The sequence below is a fragment of the Hibiscus syriacus genome, unplaced genomic scaffold (genome assembly GCF_006381635.1).
Source record: "Hibiscus syriacus cultivar Baekdansim isolate YM2019G1 unplaced genomic scaffold, ASM638163v2 tig00111095_pilon, whole genome shotgun sequence".
In the NCBI taxonomy this organism is placed as follows: Eukaryota; Viridiplantae; Streptophyta; class Magnoliopsida; order Malvales; family Malvaceae; genus Hibiscus; species Hibiscus syriacus.
In genome coordinates, this window is record NW_024062980.1 from 542,061 (window position 1) to 557,171 (window position 15,111).

Sequence of the window (15,111 nt, forward strand, 5' to 3'; positions counted from 1 at the left end):
AGAGTTAATAAGTACAGAGTTCAACACACACCTTAATTTGATTAAGATAGTTAATGAACACAAGCTTGCAACAAAGCCAACATCTAAACAATGTTTCTCAAGTACAGTGTTCTACAAAAGCAACCAAGAATCAGATATAGGCTCTATAAATGAAATCTATACAGAGCAAGCAAGAAAAATAATTTCGAGTCTCGGAAAATCATATTAAGGTGGAAAAGAACAAACACAGATTCTAGATGCAATGCGTCACTATGCTGCTTAACTTTTCATTTTGCTTCAAATACCCTTGTCTGACACTTGTATCCAACACATTCAGACATGGTATGGAGATATCTCACTCCAAGGACCCTCTACACAAATTGAACATAGTGTGTCAGACACATATCCATATTCAACACTAACACCCAAGTCAGAGTGACATATGCACCATGCCCAAGAACCAGGCGTTTTGGTTCCATTAGGATTACTATAAGAGATTTACTTAGTTAAGAGGTTTGAGTCAAAGGCACGCTGATACCTTCACTCCACTGAAGTTGATAACATGGCTCATAGGAGGACACACCAATAACCTTGGATCAAATGCATCCACCACAGGCTGAATGAAAGGAAAACGTGTTAAACCGAAAGAAACATCAATGTAGTGCCCATAAACACATGAAGACCAGTACGGAGAATGCCAAAGAAATTTTAAAGGCAAACATCGAGAAAAACCGATTGCAAGCCTTGCATTTTAGAGATAATTCTATTTCAGTTCCGGATTTTCGCCCAACAGATCGATGCGACTGTATGAAACAAACCTGAGAGAAGTATCCCCGGAGGCCGGAATGCAGACCCATATAACGGTGTCAGATCCACGCTGTAATAGTTTTGTTGCTGCCAAAAAAGATCCTGCAAGTTCTTCCAGGTTAGGGAGAGGGATAGAAAGGATGAACCAGTAGGGTAATAGCAAATCAAGGAATGCAGAATGGATATTGTGTAACATCCATGCCAACAAGTCATGAGATTTTTAGATCAACAAATATTTTAAAAATTAATATTACCTTGAAAACATTAACACCAAATAAAAATTAGTACTCTTTATAGAAACCACACCTATTATTTGTCCTCATTCACTAAAAAGTTACAATCTTTAAATTTGGACACGGTAATTTAAAAAAATTGTATTTTTTTTTTCTAATAAAATCCTTAGTATTATTAAAAAATGAAATATCCGAAATTACATAAGAGTTATAGCTATCATCATAAATTAATACATAATTGTATTTTTCTTATAACATTAAAACTAGCCACTTTAGATCATATAAGACCATACATGGAAAATGTTAAAACCCAACCAAGAGACTTGAACAAAATAGATACGAATAAATTTGATTGTATCGGCAAACGAACAACAAAGAGAATTAAGCTATTAAAAGACCACCGAGAACTGCAGATCAGAGACGAGTATCGTGAGAAACTATCCACAAACGCAAAATAACGCATCTAAACTCAATCCAAAGGTCCATAGCAGGGAAGATTAACAAGATTTCAAATAAGTGCCATCTTGATCAGTTGTGACGTCGCCAAATCCAATCATGAGAAAAATAAATAAAAGATCGGACAAACGACTGAGAAAAAAATGAAAAACGTGCCACAAATACAGAGATAAACGTGCCACAAAGATAGAGATAAATGTGCAACACATACAGAGATAAACATGCAACACTGACAGAATTATTCTTATTAAAAAAACCAAAAAAAAACAAAGAAAAGAGAATTAACGGTCGATAACTAACGTTAAAGTCGATGCCGTCGTCGACTAAAGAAAACCGAAAAAAAAAAAATTGATCTGACCTATGAAAACGTACAACTCAAAGGAAATAAAAGGGGGAACAAGGAGAGAGGCTAAGGTGAGCGGATATGATTTAACATTAGTATATTATTGAGTGTTTGGTTGGTATATTAAAAGAATCAATAAACATGGAAAAAACTAAAGTTGTAATAGCTTATAAATTAATACGGGATCGAACGACTAATAATGATTAATCATTAATATTAATTATTTTTTAATAATTAAAATTTGATTAATAAAATTTAATAATTATTATAAAAGTTAATCAAATCATTTAAATTAAACTATACATTAATCAATCTTGAACACCTCTACTTGCTTGCACATGTACATGGTTAAGATGTAGTTATAGTTAGGGTATGCATATTCGATATCAATCTGATTCGATCTAAAAAATCGAATATTTAAATTTAAATATCCCGTGAAAGAGTTATTGGGCCTACGGTAAAAAGTTCATTCATGTTCAATATTCAGATCGAATATCCAAATATTTAAATCAATTATTAGATAAATAAATTAAATTATTCGAGATCAGATATTTTACACACCCCTTTATAAATTTGATACTTCACATTTTCGTTGTAGAAAAAAAGGAAGTAATGACTGAAGAGCCGAATAACATGACGAAGCCGTTAAGCCAAACTCTCATTTCAGCCGTCAGCTCCCATCATCTTTCCGGTCCAACCAAACCGAAACTCCCTACGAAAACCCGATTCACTCAAACCCTTAAGCTGCAACGACCTCGTTTTAGCAACCTTAACCCACTCTCAAATCCTTAATCTGGTCTCATTGATCACACAGTCATCACTAATCATCTCATCCACTGCTATGTGAGGTTCCGACAAACATCCTGAGCATATCAACTGTTCGATGAAATGCCTGAACCAAATGTTGTCTCCTACACTTCACTTATGTCGGGTTATGTCACCCTGAATAAACCTCAAGTTTGTCTTTGGATCTTCAGAGGAATGCTGAATACCACGGTTTTGGCCGAATGAGTTTACGTTCGCGACCGCGGTAAATGCTTGTTCGATAGTCGCCGACCTTCGAATAGGGAGACAAGTTCACGGCCTCGTGGAGGTTTTCGGGTTTCGGTTTAACCTCGTGGGTTGCTCTTCGCTTGTTGATATGTATGGGAAATGTGACTGAGTCGGTTTAGCTCTGCGGGTTTTCGATTCGATGGACAATAAGAATGTTTCATGGACTTCAATGATTGCTGCATATGCTCAAAATGGAAGAGCGGGTGAAGCACTCGAAGTTTTTTAGAATTCAGCTTCTTAGCTTGGGAGAATCCGAATCAGTTTATGTTGACTACCGTTATCAATGCTTGCGCAAGGTCGGGGAAGTTGGTTTCGGGAAAGTTTGTGCACGGTGCCGTGATACGACGTGGCCACGACTCCAACGATGTAGTTGCTGCAAAACACGGACTTGGGAATCCTTGTGTGATCCCATATACTTCCATGATTGTAGCTGCTGCAAAACACGGACTTGGGAAACTGTCTGTTGAACTGTTTGAGGAAATGATTGATAAAAGAATAAAGCCTAATGATGTTAGCTTTGTTGCACTTTTGCATGCTTGCAGCCATTCCGGACTTATCGAAGAAGGCCTCGGATACTTGAATTCAATGACCTGGAAACACGGGATGGTGCCAGAAAAGCATTATACGTGCATTGTTGATATGCTTGACCGAACTGGTCGTCTTGACGAGGCATATCGGTTAGCAAAATCGATTAAAGTGAATCCCAATGAAGGCGCTTCGTTGTGGGGGACACTTCTCTCGGCTAGTAGACTTAATGGTAGGGTAGACATTGCTGTTGAAGCTAGCAAAAAGCTAATAGAATCCAATCAACAAGTAGATGGTGCTTATGTTACATTGTCAAATGCTTACGTTTGGGCCGGTGAGTTGGAGAATGCTAATGATCTTCGGATGAAAATGAAACAAACCGGAGTTTACAAGGAACCCGGCTGCAGTTGGATTGGGATTAAGGACTCGACATACGTTTTCTATGCCGGAAACGTCTCGTTCGAGAGCGGGACCAAGGTATTGAGAACATCAAAGGAGTTAGAAAGGGAAATGAGGAAGCCATGGAGAAATATAGATGACCTTTGGGTCGATATCAATGTTAATTGATTGAAGCAGTTGAATAGAAGACTAATAATCCATTTGGTGTAGTATATCATCCAAAAGAAGATTTTCAATCCACCTAAGAACCAAATGCTTAGGCAACAAAAGAAAAAAACATCATAGGTTCATGTATTTATGAAATATTTTTAAATTGGTCTTTTAACTCAAAAAATAAATTCATTGTGATCTTTTGATCAACGTTTTTCTGTCGTTGACTGTATAATGTTGTTGGCGTGATAGTTCACAATACTAACACGACGGTCCACGATGATGACGTGCAATCCATCTGTAATGTTTGAGTTATCAATTCAACCTATCTGTCATGTCATCCAACTACCGTGAACTGTCAGTAAATTACCACTTCAGCACCGTAATGGTCAACGATAGAAAACGTTGGTCAAAGAACCACACTATATTATTTTCTGAGTTAGAAGATCAAATCAAGATAGAGAAAATTAATACGAGGGCCACATCAATTTTTTTAAAAGTATAAAATTAATACGATGATCACATTGATCTTTTCATCAATAAAATTATCATGGGTTAGTTTGTTCATAACTATATCTTCACAAATAAAATATAATGCATAGTACAATCGCAATGGAGGTAAAATTTTATCTTTATTATTTTGAATTTATCTATAAAATTATGAAAAAAATAATTTTATCTTTATTATTTGAATTTATGTAATAAATTGAATTTTCTTATTATTCTCAAATTCGTTATGACTATAATTAACTTCTATTTTACTTTTTAAATTTATTATGCTCAAACAATTGATAATGCTTTTTAAATTATGTTCATGATTTTTTGTTTACCATATTTTTTAAATTTTTATTTAATTAAGATAATTTTATTAGTAAAACCGTCATCAGACACCACACAAAAAATTAACAATTGCACTGCCTAGAATTATTTAACTTGAAAAACATAAATTTAATACATTTTCTCTATTATTTCATCATAATGGAAATATTCTTATAAATTTTACAACTCTATTTTAAGTATATAAAAAATTATTTTTTCAAATATAAAATGGTTGTCCCTCGTTCCCATATGTAATGAGATAAGGGAATGTAAGATAGTAGCTGCCCCCAACACTAGGTTGAGAACAGTTTCCGTAGGAGACCTCCAAATTATGAAATGCCCTTCATGAGACTCGATCCCCGACCTCAAGATTAAGAACCTTGTAGTCTACCTTCAAATATGAAAAGTACATATGTATAAAGTTTATTTATAAATAGTATACATTATATTTATAAATGATAATAATATTTTTATTAATTAATAATAGAGTACAAATTAGTTTACCGGAGTTGACTCGGTTGGATGTATGCTACACAATATTAATTTTTTACAAGTATTTATTATAAATTACTGTGAATTAAATGAAAAACGAGTAAACAATTTTTATTAAATTAAAAAATTATCTTAAATTGAGTAATTATTGGAAAAATAAATTTACGTACCAGGTCCAGTAAAGGAAATTAATTTTTGGCCTCCGCTTCTTGTATTCATTAAATTATAGTATTTTCTTTTCTTCTTTACTTTGTTTCTCTTCGTCTTGCACAAAATAGTCTTTTTTTTTCTTCTATTTGTTGATCTGCCACTTTGGATTCAATCTTTGTCGTAAATGAGAATTTTAGATAATCGAGGGAAGCTAAAGGAAAGAAGATTTTAAGGCGATAAAAGTGCTGCTAAATATAGGATTTTTTAAGGGAAATTTTGAGTTCCTTTTTTGGGGTAAGGTGTGAAAGTGAAGATGGTTTGTCGTAATCGTTGAATAATTGTGTAAAAATTAGGGTTTTCAATCCTGGGTTTTGTTTGATTTGGTTGGATTTTGATTATGGGTGGGTGTTTTCCCTTGTTTTGGATCATCAAACAAGGCTGCCAACATGGTGGAATCATGTGAAAGAGCTGCAAAAGAAAGATTCTGCTAAAGATGGCTCACTTGGACAGTTTCATCATGTTAATAGAGTTAATTCAGGTATTTTTTTTCATTTCTTAGCCTAATTGTTTTTTTTTTTGAATTGTTGCAAACTGTTGGTATTTTATCATCTGGAACATGTTGAATTCTGTTTTATTTTTTTCAACATTAGAATATGTTGCAAGTTTGATCTGATACAATTTACGAACTTAGGTACAGGTGCCGTTGCATAGCCAGATTCTCTAAGGTTTATAACGTATTTAGAGGATCCTAGGCGACATCTACTCATATATATGTGTCTGATACGAGTGCAGGACTCGGATAAGTTTAATTTGGTACATCTGTGGTCTATGCCATTCTAGTTTGTGTCCGATGAGTTAAGTTCGGTACTAGTATTGATTTTATTTTTTCAATGTATTGGAGGATTCTTAAAGGTCATATCCCTCTATCCATATGTCTTGATACGACTGCAGTACTTAAAGGAAAGTAAAGAATTTGTGATATATTCATTATAGTTGTTTGAGGTGTTTTGTTGTTGTTATTTGATGAATTGTTAGGTAGTGGATTTTTTAGGAGATCTACTCTTGGTTTTACTGTTTTAGGAATGTGGATTTTCCCATTTCCTAGTAAAAACTTGTTTAGGATGTTACCTAAACTCTGATACAAGTCTCCGATATATATATGCATCCAACTTGGGTATGTTTAAGTTTTTCCGTAGGTTTTTTCATGTATTTGGAGGATCCTTAAAGGGTCATATTCTCTCACATGCGTGGGAATATGTGTCCGAACAGTATGTTAGGCAAAATTAGGAGTCAAAGCAACATAGCTTGTTATCAGTAATTGCTACTCAGATTTGGCTATAGCTTTGTATATGGATGTGTCTAACATAGACATGTTCAATTTTTTTCATAAGTTTCCCATGTATTTGAAGAATCCTTGGATGGTCATATTCTCACCCCCTATGTTCGAATATATGCAAACACCATAGCTTTTTAATACGTAATTATTAATTAATATTGACTAAACTAGTACATGTATTCAAATGAGAATTTGGAATGTTCATAGAAGTGATAGAATGTATTTGAATTAAAGGTCAAAAGCTTTGGTTGAGATGTTTTATTCTTCCACTTAGAATGTAAAGGCAATGTCAAATCATAAATTTAATGGTAAACAATAATGTATACAAATAAATATACATTGAATGTATTTTTCTTGAAGTATCCATGTTAAGCATTTGTGTCAAAGACATATGACCTCCAGGTGACCTTCACATACAGGAAAAACTTAGAAAATCTGACCATACTTGTGTCGAACACATACCTCTACTGAATAGACTAACACTGACACCTGAGTCCAAGTAACATAGGTTTTTGTGCGCAAGAGAGACAATTTTAAGTATTCTATTGTAGAAGTGTATTTTGGTGTAGAATCCTATAGTTATGGAAGGGTCTTTCCTGTTTCAAGGTAACGGCTTAGTTTTATCGATGTTGCAAGTAATTGCAACGAGCAGTTATGTTCACAGGCCATATTGCTTTTACCTTTCTCTTGAAGCATTCATGCCTGATATATTTTCAACATTTTTATATATCATATGACCCTCCAAGCATTCTCCAATACATGAAAAGGCTTTAAAAAATTGTACATTCCCTTATCTATGCTTATACCCGAGTTGAGTAACCTAGCTCATAGGACCATTAACTTTTGTCTTGGTCTTTTAATTTTAATTCTATTATTCTCTATCTTCATTCTATAATTTTGTTCGATGTATCTGATTCACTTCATTGAACATTCAAATCAAAATCTCAGAGTGGCTCTGCCTCTGATCCTAGGAAGGACCTGCACTACCTAATGACGGAACAACGGAAAAATTGCAGCACAAATTTACTTTCAGAGAGCTTGCTGCTGCCACGAATAACTTCAGGCCAGAATGCCTGATAGGAGAAGGGGTTTGGACGTGTTTACAAGGGCCACTTGGAGAGTACAGGGCAGGTCTGTAACGGATGCTTGAATAGATGTCAAAGATAAACGTGATCTGATTTGATTTTTTCAGATTTTTTTTGATTATGGATGTGAAGAAGTGAATTATGTAGTTTAATCTTTTTCTTGAGTAAGATCTTTCTGTTTGCAGGTAGTTTGCTGTCAAACAGCTCGATCGAAATGGTCTTCAGGAAAGAGAGAATTTCTTGTTGAAGTTCTCATGCTCAGCCTCTTACACCATCCCAACCTTGTCAACTTGATCGGTTATTGTGCTGATGGGGACCAACGCCTCCTTGTATATGAATTAATGCCTTAGGGGTCATTGGAGGATCATTTACATGGTAAGTTAGCCTGTCTTTGTGTTCATTGTACTTGCAATTTATGTTACTCAGACTTGATATGATATTTGACATGGGTACTTCAAGAAAAATGAAGGGTTTGGAGTAACATATCTTGCATCTATATTTTGGTTGACCGCAATGTCAGCTTGAAAACTGAACCACATACTTATGATCAACTTTGAAGTTTATATGTGAATATGCATTGCAGTTTGCTTTTACCAGTTTTTAGGAACTACAATTTTTGGTTGCAAATTATGATAGAAGGTTTTTAGCCTTAATTACGAGTTGCCTATCGGTGAAACAACATTGAGTTGATTAGGGTGTACCGTACTTCCTTCTAGATAAGTGATTTTAACGGGCAATTAAGAGTTAAAGGTTTTCTGGACTCATGATATGAGGAGAATGATTTTTATTTCACTGATTTTTTGTAGAGCAAATTTGACATGTCTGTGGTATACCCATACCCGTATCTGGTACTCTCGGCCAAGTTCAATTAACATAGGTGATTATTGTGAGAATACTCATGAATAAAAAAATGTCTCTGAATTGCATGACATCAAAGTCCTTGCTCGATAGTTGTCGATCAACGGGGAATCATCTCGTACTTGAAACTATTCTATTGGGATTCATTTCTACTTGACAGCTATGACATGCATAACTTTTAAATTGCATTTCAATATACTCTTGTATTTAAGGTTTGCTCCTAACTTTAGCTGTATTCACTCACGTTGGCTTATTCCGCCCTTGTTCAGTAGCAGTTGCGGTTTAGTAAGAGAATTGCATTCCAGAAGATCACATCGATTACTGTGTTTTAATGCTGGTGCAGCCAAGGGATTGGAATACTGCATGATAAAGCTAATCCTCCCGTTATTTACAGGGACTTAAAATCATCCAACATCCTTCTTGGTGAGGGCTATCACCCTAAATTATCTGATTTCGGCCTTGCAAAATGGGTCCTGTCGGTGACAAAACCCATGTGTCCACACGCGTGATGGGCACTTACGGTTATTGTGCTCCCCCGAATATGCAATGACCGGCCAGCTCACCTTAAAATCTGATGTCTATAGTTTGGAGTGGTCTTGCTCGAGCTTATTACGGGGCGCAAGGCCATTGATGAAACACGTTCTCATGGAGACAAATCTTGTTGCATGGGTGAGTTTCTTTTTCCTTTTACCCAGCCATGATTCAAAAACGTGAGATTTCTTAAAAAAAATTATGCTTATGTGGAATGATGATACATTTTATTTATTAATTCTCTGACTTAATCGAGTTTGGTGTACCTTTTTTTGAACTTGCAAACATGGGGTTTTGTAGGCACGGCCACTTTTCAAAGATCGTAGGAAGTTCCCGAAAATGGCTGATCCGCTACTGCAAGGTCGTTATCCAATGCGAGGATTATACCAAGCTCTTGCTGTGGCGGCAATGTGTTTGCAGGAACAAGCTGCTACGAGGCCTCTGATAGGTGATGTCGTGACGGCACTGACATATTTAGCCTCACAAACCTATGCCCCTAATGCGCCCAACAATCAAAGCAACGGAGTTGGTCCATCAACTCTTAGGCTCAAGGATGACCAAAGAAGTATGACAGAGGATTGGACAGCCCGGATGGGCGGATATGGTTCACCTTCCACCCATAGAAATTCACCCGATTACCGGGCAAGGAACCATGTAGGAAGTTGAGCACTGGGGCCGAGCTTGGTAGAAATGAAATTAGTGGCGGATCTAGGAGGAATTGGGGTTTTGATGATTCAGAACGAGACGAGTCTCATCGAGGCAGCCCACTGAATAGTACAAGAACAGGAGAAATCCACGTAATCGCGATCTTGATCGAGAACGTGCTGTTGCGGAGGCTAAGGTATGGGGTAAGAACTTGAGGGAGAAAAAAAACGAGGCAATGCCATAGGTAGCTTGACGGTACGAACGAGTGATACTTGCATAGTATCATTTGCAAGAGAGGTTTGGCATATTTGTGGGGGCATTTTCATAGGTAAATGTTAAATAATCTTCACTTATATTATTTCCCCCCAGAGATTGATTATTAGAGTAAATGGTGGGAGAGGGTCATATTTTTTTGTATCATAAATGCTGTCGTCGTTCAAAAATATGTTTATGAATTCATATGAAATTTCAGAGTTTTCCCCATATAGATATATATACTTTGATGGAAATGGTTGCTGACTGCAGTAAGGTCATGTTGAAAAATACCAAATTTGTGATGTTCTCTGTTATTTGGCATTGAATCAACACATTGACAACAACAATGAAAGCATGAGTAGGAGAGCTACATTTGAGGGTTTTTGTTTGCATATCGTGAAGGAAAAAAAAACTACTTACATACCATGAAACAACTAATTACATGACCCTTAATCGTAAGAAAAGGAAAGGAAATGCCCAAGAAATATGGGTTGCTGCAATGGTGGAGTTGGGAAGCTGATTTTTTAGGGATAATGACTAGAGGGGGTTGATTGGGGCAAATTAAGGTTCAAAGATGACGTCCTTGATATCATTAATTGCGCGAATGGTAGCGTCTTTGATATCCATTAATTGGTCGAATGATAAAGAATATTCATATTATTCATCTAATGGGGTTCAAATCTCGATATTTACTTTGAGAATGTAATATCCTTCCACTTAATAAAAAAATAAAGATGCCCATTAGTTCGCAAAATAAATGAGAAAGAAAGGAGGAACGATGTTTCTGAATTGAAGATAATAGAGGGTTATTTAGTGTTGGTCACAACCGTAATTATTTAAAGGTAGAGCGATCAAAATATGATCAATCGAAAGTTGAGTGAGTAAAGTAAAAAAAATTAAACTTTAGTGACCAACATAAGAATGAGAAGATAGTTTGAGTGATGAATGATATAATTTACACTATAATTAAATGGTAACATAATAGTTTAGTGAGAAGCGCAGCCAAGAGGCAAAAGGGTAACTGAAATACAGAATGTATATTTGAACATAATTTCCCCACTTGTCTTTTGTCTCGAAGTAATTTCCGCTTCCATTTAGAAATTCACAAACTGTATGCATGTCCTTTGATCCCATCCAAACGCCATCGTTCTAGTCAACCGGAGCCGTACGGTTCCTTGCCAGAGAACCCAGTCTTCTATCTTAATCGGAGCTCAACGACCCTCCTTCTTACCAGGTCCGCTTCTTTGATTTTCCATTACTTTTTGGTGAGCTGTAATTCCTAACGATCTCCTTGTTACAGATCATGGCGCAGAAGACGTTGATTTTTTATGATTTCGACGTCTTTAATTGCATCTTCTTGTGGTAGAGGTGTTGATTAGATTCATTCTTCTTATTTCTGAATTTTCTTTTAAATAGTACCTCTTCCGATTGTAACAACAGTGAAGTATCCCTAATTTCTGCAATAAATGTTAAATTTTCTTTTAAATAGTACCTCTTCCGATTGTAACAACAGTGAAGTATCCCTAATTTCTGCAATTAAATGTTAAAACCGGCAATAATTGTATTTTTTATTCGTTTTTGTAGCTTATGAGAATTTAAAAAGAAAATTGTTCAATGAGGATTTGTTTTTGTTTTCTGTAGAATTGCAGGTGAAGCACGATGATAAACTTACCGTCTACAATCGTACACTTGCCACTATTTTAGTAGAATATGCATCGGCGGTAAAGTTGTTATTGTTACCTTTTTACTTTTTGATGAACTTGAGCTTCAAATTGAAAGTAATTATCTGAGAAAATTTGGTTTTGTGCTCTGGTTGTTGGTGCCATTAGTTCGTGTATTCTTCTGTGTGTACACGCGTGAGCCAACAAAATGAGCAGAAATCCATGATTGATGTAGATGAGCTGTCTCATTTGTTCTAGAATTCCTTGATAGAAGGCATAAGGTTGATTAAATAATCCCATTTTATTATGCTAGAGTTCCAATAAAACAGTCCTAAGATCGATGTAAATGGTTCCATCTCTTTTTTCTGGAATTCTGATAAAATGAGATTGAAGTCCTGAAATTGGTGTAAATGATCCCATCTCATTTGTTATGGAATTCTGATAAAATGAGATTGAAGTCCTAAGATCGATGTAAATGATTCCATCTCGTTTGTTATGGATTCTAATAAAATGAGATAGAAGTCCTAAAATCAGTGTAAACGATCCTATCTCGTTGTTCTAGAACTCCAATAGAATGACATAGAAGTCCTAAGTTCGGTGTAAATGCTCCCATCTTGTTTGTTCTAATAGACTAATCAATCAGTTGAATGTTGTTGCTAATATATTACATAGAGTTGTTGTGTGCTTCACTCATTTCTTTTCTTATCTTTGATTTGGTTGCTCAAGCAAATTTTCTCCCAATAGGTTTGCGTCAGATTTAACAACTTTTTACTTGGACGTGTGAAAGATGTGATGGTTTGACTAAGGTACTTGATTTTATATATTTTTATTTAATATTCATTATTTAAGTAGGTTTCGATTCGAATCAGTCATCCTAATGCTCCTTTTTTGAAACAGGGATTTGAAGTTGTTGAGCTTGTCATTGATGTTCAGAACTGTTTACAGGTGCATTTCTCATTGTTCATTTTGTTGCTCTGAATCCGTTTTTCCTAAGCTCCTGTGTCCGGACTGGAACATATTTGGAGAAAATATATGTGAAAACTTAGAGAAAATTGGGCATACTCGTGTCAGATATATACTTGTATCCGACATCTTCTAGTAACATAGATTAGTATCTGGATGAAGTATGTGTTTATTCATAGTACTTCTTTTGTAACTGACATGAAAATGACTATCAATTGATAGGGATTTGTTGGAGTGGCAAAGGATATTAATGCCATTGTTATTGCCTTTAGAGGAACACAGGATAACAGGTACTATTTTATTTGCCTGTATAATTTCAGTTCAGCATTGTTCTCAAAAAGAGTTGTCCAGCGGCATCTAATGATAAACGATAAAGAAGATTTGAAGTTTCTCAAACTAAGATATTGTTTTTTCTTACAAATTAATAAGGTTTTTTGTTCCTTCGGTTTTGATTGATTCATCTGTCTGTTGCAGCATACAGAATTGGGTTAAAGACTTATTCTGGAAACAAACTTGATTTGAATTACCCTGGTATGCCTAATGCTATGGTAGCATACAAACTTATCCCAATTTGTGAATATATGCTAGAGTGGTTGTTGTTAATCTTCAGTCTTTTCTGTCTGTTTCAGGTACACCACGGATTTATACCGCTTATCACAATACAACCATACGCTCTGGAATTCTATATGCTGTTAAAAAAACAAAAGAGTTTTATGGGGACCTCGACATCATGATTACTGGCCATTCAATGGGAGGGGCTATAGCTTCCTTTTGTGCACTCGACTTAACGGTAATCTTGACAGTTGAGCCTTTTTCAGTTCAGCTAGAAATATTTTATTTTGTCGTACTTATCTTTTGAGTTAATTTTCCTTGGTTAAATTATGGTATGGTCAACATGAATACTTCTTGATTGCTAAAACGAGTTTGAATTATACACCATGGTTTCTCCAATCTTTTGAGTTAATTTCCTTGGTTAAATTCTGGAAGATCTTTGGTTGCTATGTCCGAGTAATCTTGTATTTCCAGGTTAACCATGAAGCCAAGAATGTTCAAGTTATAACATTTGGACAACCTCGAATTGGGAATGCTGCCTTTGCTTCTTATTATGGCAAACTTGTGCCGAACACAATCAGAGTCACGAATGAACACGACATTGTACCTCATCTGCCACCATATTATTATTTCCCTGAAAAGACGTACCATCACTTCCTACAGAAGTAAGTTACACTGTTTGTTGAAACCAAAAACATATTCTCTATTTTTTTTTTTGGCTTTGACCGAGCAACTAAAATTGGCAATATTAGTGGTAATTCGGGCCGGGATTCTGCTAATTTGGTTGTTATCAGTATTTGAATATTGAAAATTTTAATGTTATGTAATCCCGAATGAGAAAAAAAAATCAAATGTTCAGGAAACTAAGGAGTTGCTAAGTTACATCCTTCTGTTATCTGGAGTCCAAACTAACACTAAAGGTGAATGCCAGTATTGCATGTTCTTGATCATTCTTGGAAGAGAATTTTTTTTTTGATTAATCACTGGTATCCGATCTATTGACCGACTAATCCAGCGGGTACTGCAGAGGCGAGGGTGACCGTCCCAACCCAGTTTGCTCCATTCGCAAATGCCCTGACCTTGCTTAAGGGACCTAGTGCCTCATCCCACTAGATCAACTAGTTGTTGGTAGAAAATCTTTATTTTCTTGTTTGTTCACTATTTAAAATTTACATCAGATTAATCTTTACCAGGTTCCTTCTTGTAGGTCATAGTTTACGTTTTAGGGTTTCATGACACTTAAGGGTTTGGAACCACATGAGTGTAAATATACAATTTACAAGGTCTTTGTTTTTTTAAGTCTAAACAGTTTAAGATACCTAAAATAATCATATGATTTGCTCTATTGTTTGAAACTAAAATTCCTTAAGGGGTGAGAGTTGGATATGGATTGTGTCCGATACGGGTCTGCTCAATTTTTTCTAAGCTGTCCACCTTTTAGATATTCAACCCTCATACCCGTATCCGAAATGTGTCGGACACAAGCTGGACAGGAGTACTTTGGGGAAAAAGAAGAGTCTGTGTAACATAGATTATAAATGTGGTGAATAGAGGATGATGATTGATGCATGTAATACAGCCCGAGTACACAAAGAACCGCATGGATAAGTTAGTTACTCTGCATCTCTGTTATTTGTAGGTGTGGCTGTATAATATTGGACTAGGAAGTGTGGTTATCAATATGAGAAGATCTGCGATGGTTCCGGCGAAGATCCACACTGCAGTCGGTAAGCCTCTTATGTATGTAGATTTAGACTTGTGAAGGAAATTATATGTAGTTTGTACTCCAGCTTGTGTTTAAGCACCTTTGTGCTCTCAT

The 15,111-nt window shown here is 35.6% G+C and overlaps 3 pseudogenes; all 3 read left to right on the forward strand.

Moving 5' to 3' along the window:
• Positions 1 to 2,430: 2,430 nt before the first annotated feature.
• Positions 2,431 to 3,963, forward strand: LOC120152757 (annotated as a pseudogene).
• Positions 3,964 to 8,847: 4,884 nt separating this feature from the next.
• LOC120152758 lies at positions 8,848 to 10,316 on the forward strand (annotated as a pseudogene).
• A 2,228-nt stretch (positions 10,317 to 12,544) lies between these two features.
• On the forward strand, positions 12,545 to 13,961 carry LOC120152759 (annotated as a pseudogene).
• The last annotated feature ends 1,150 nt before the right edge of the window (positions 13,962 to 15,111 follow it).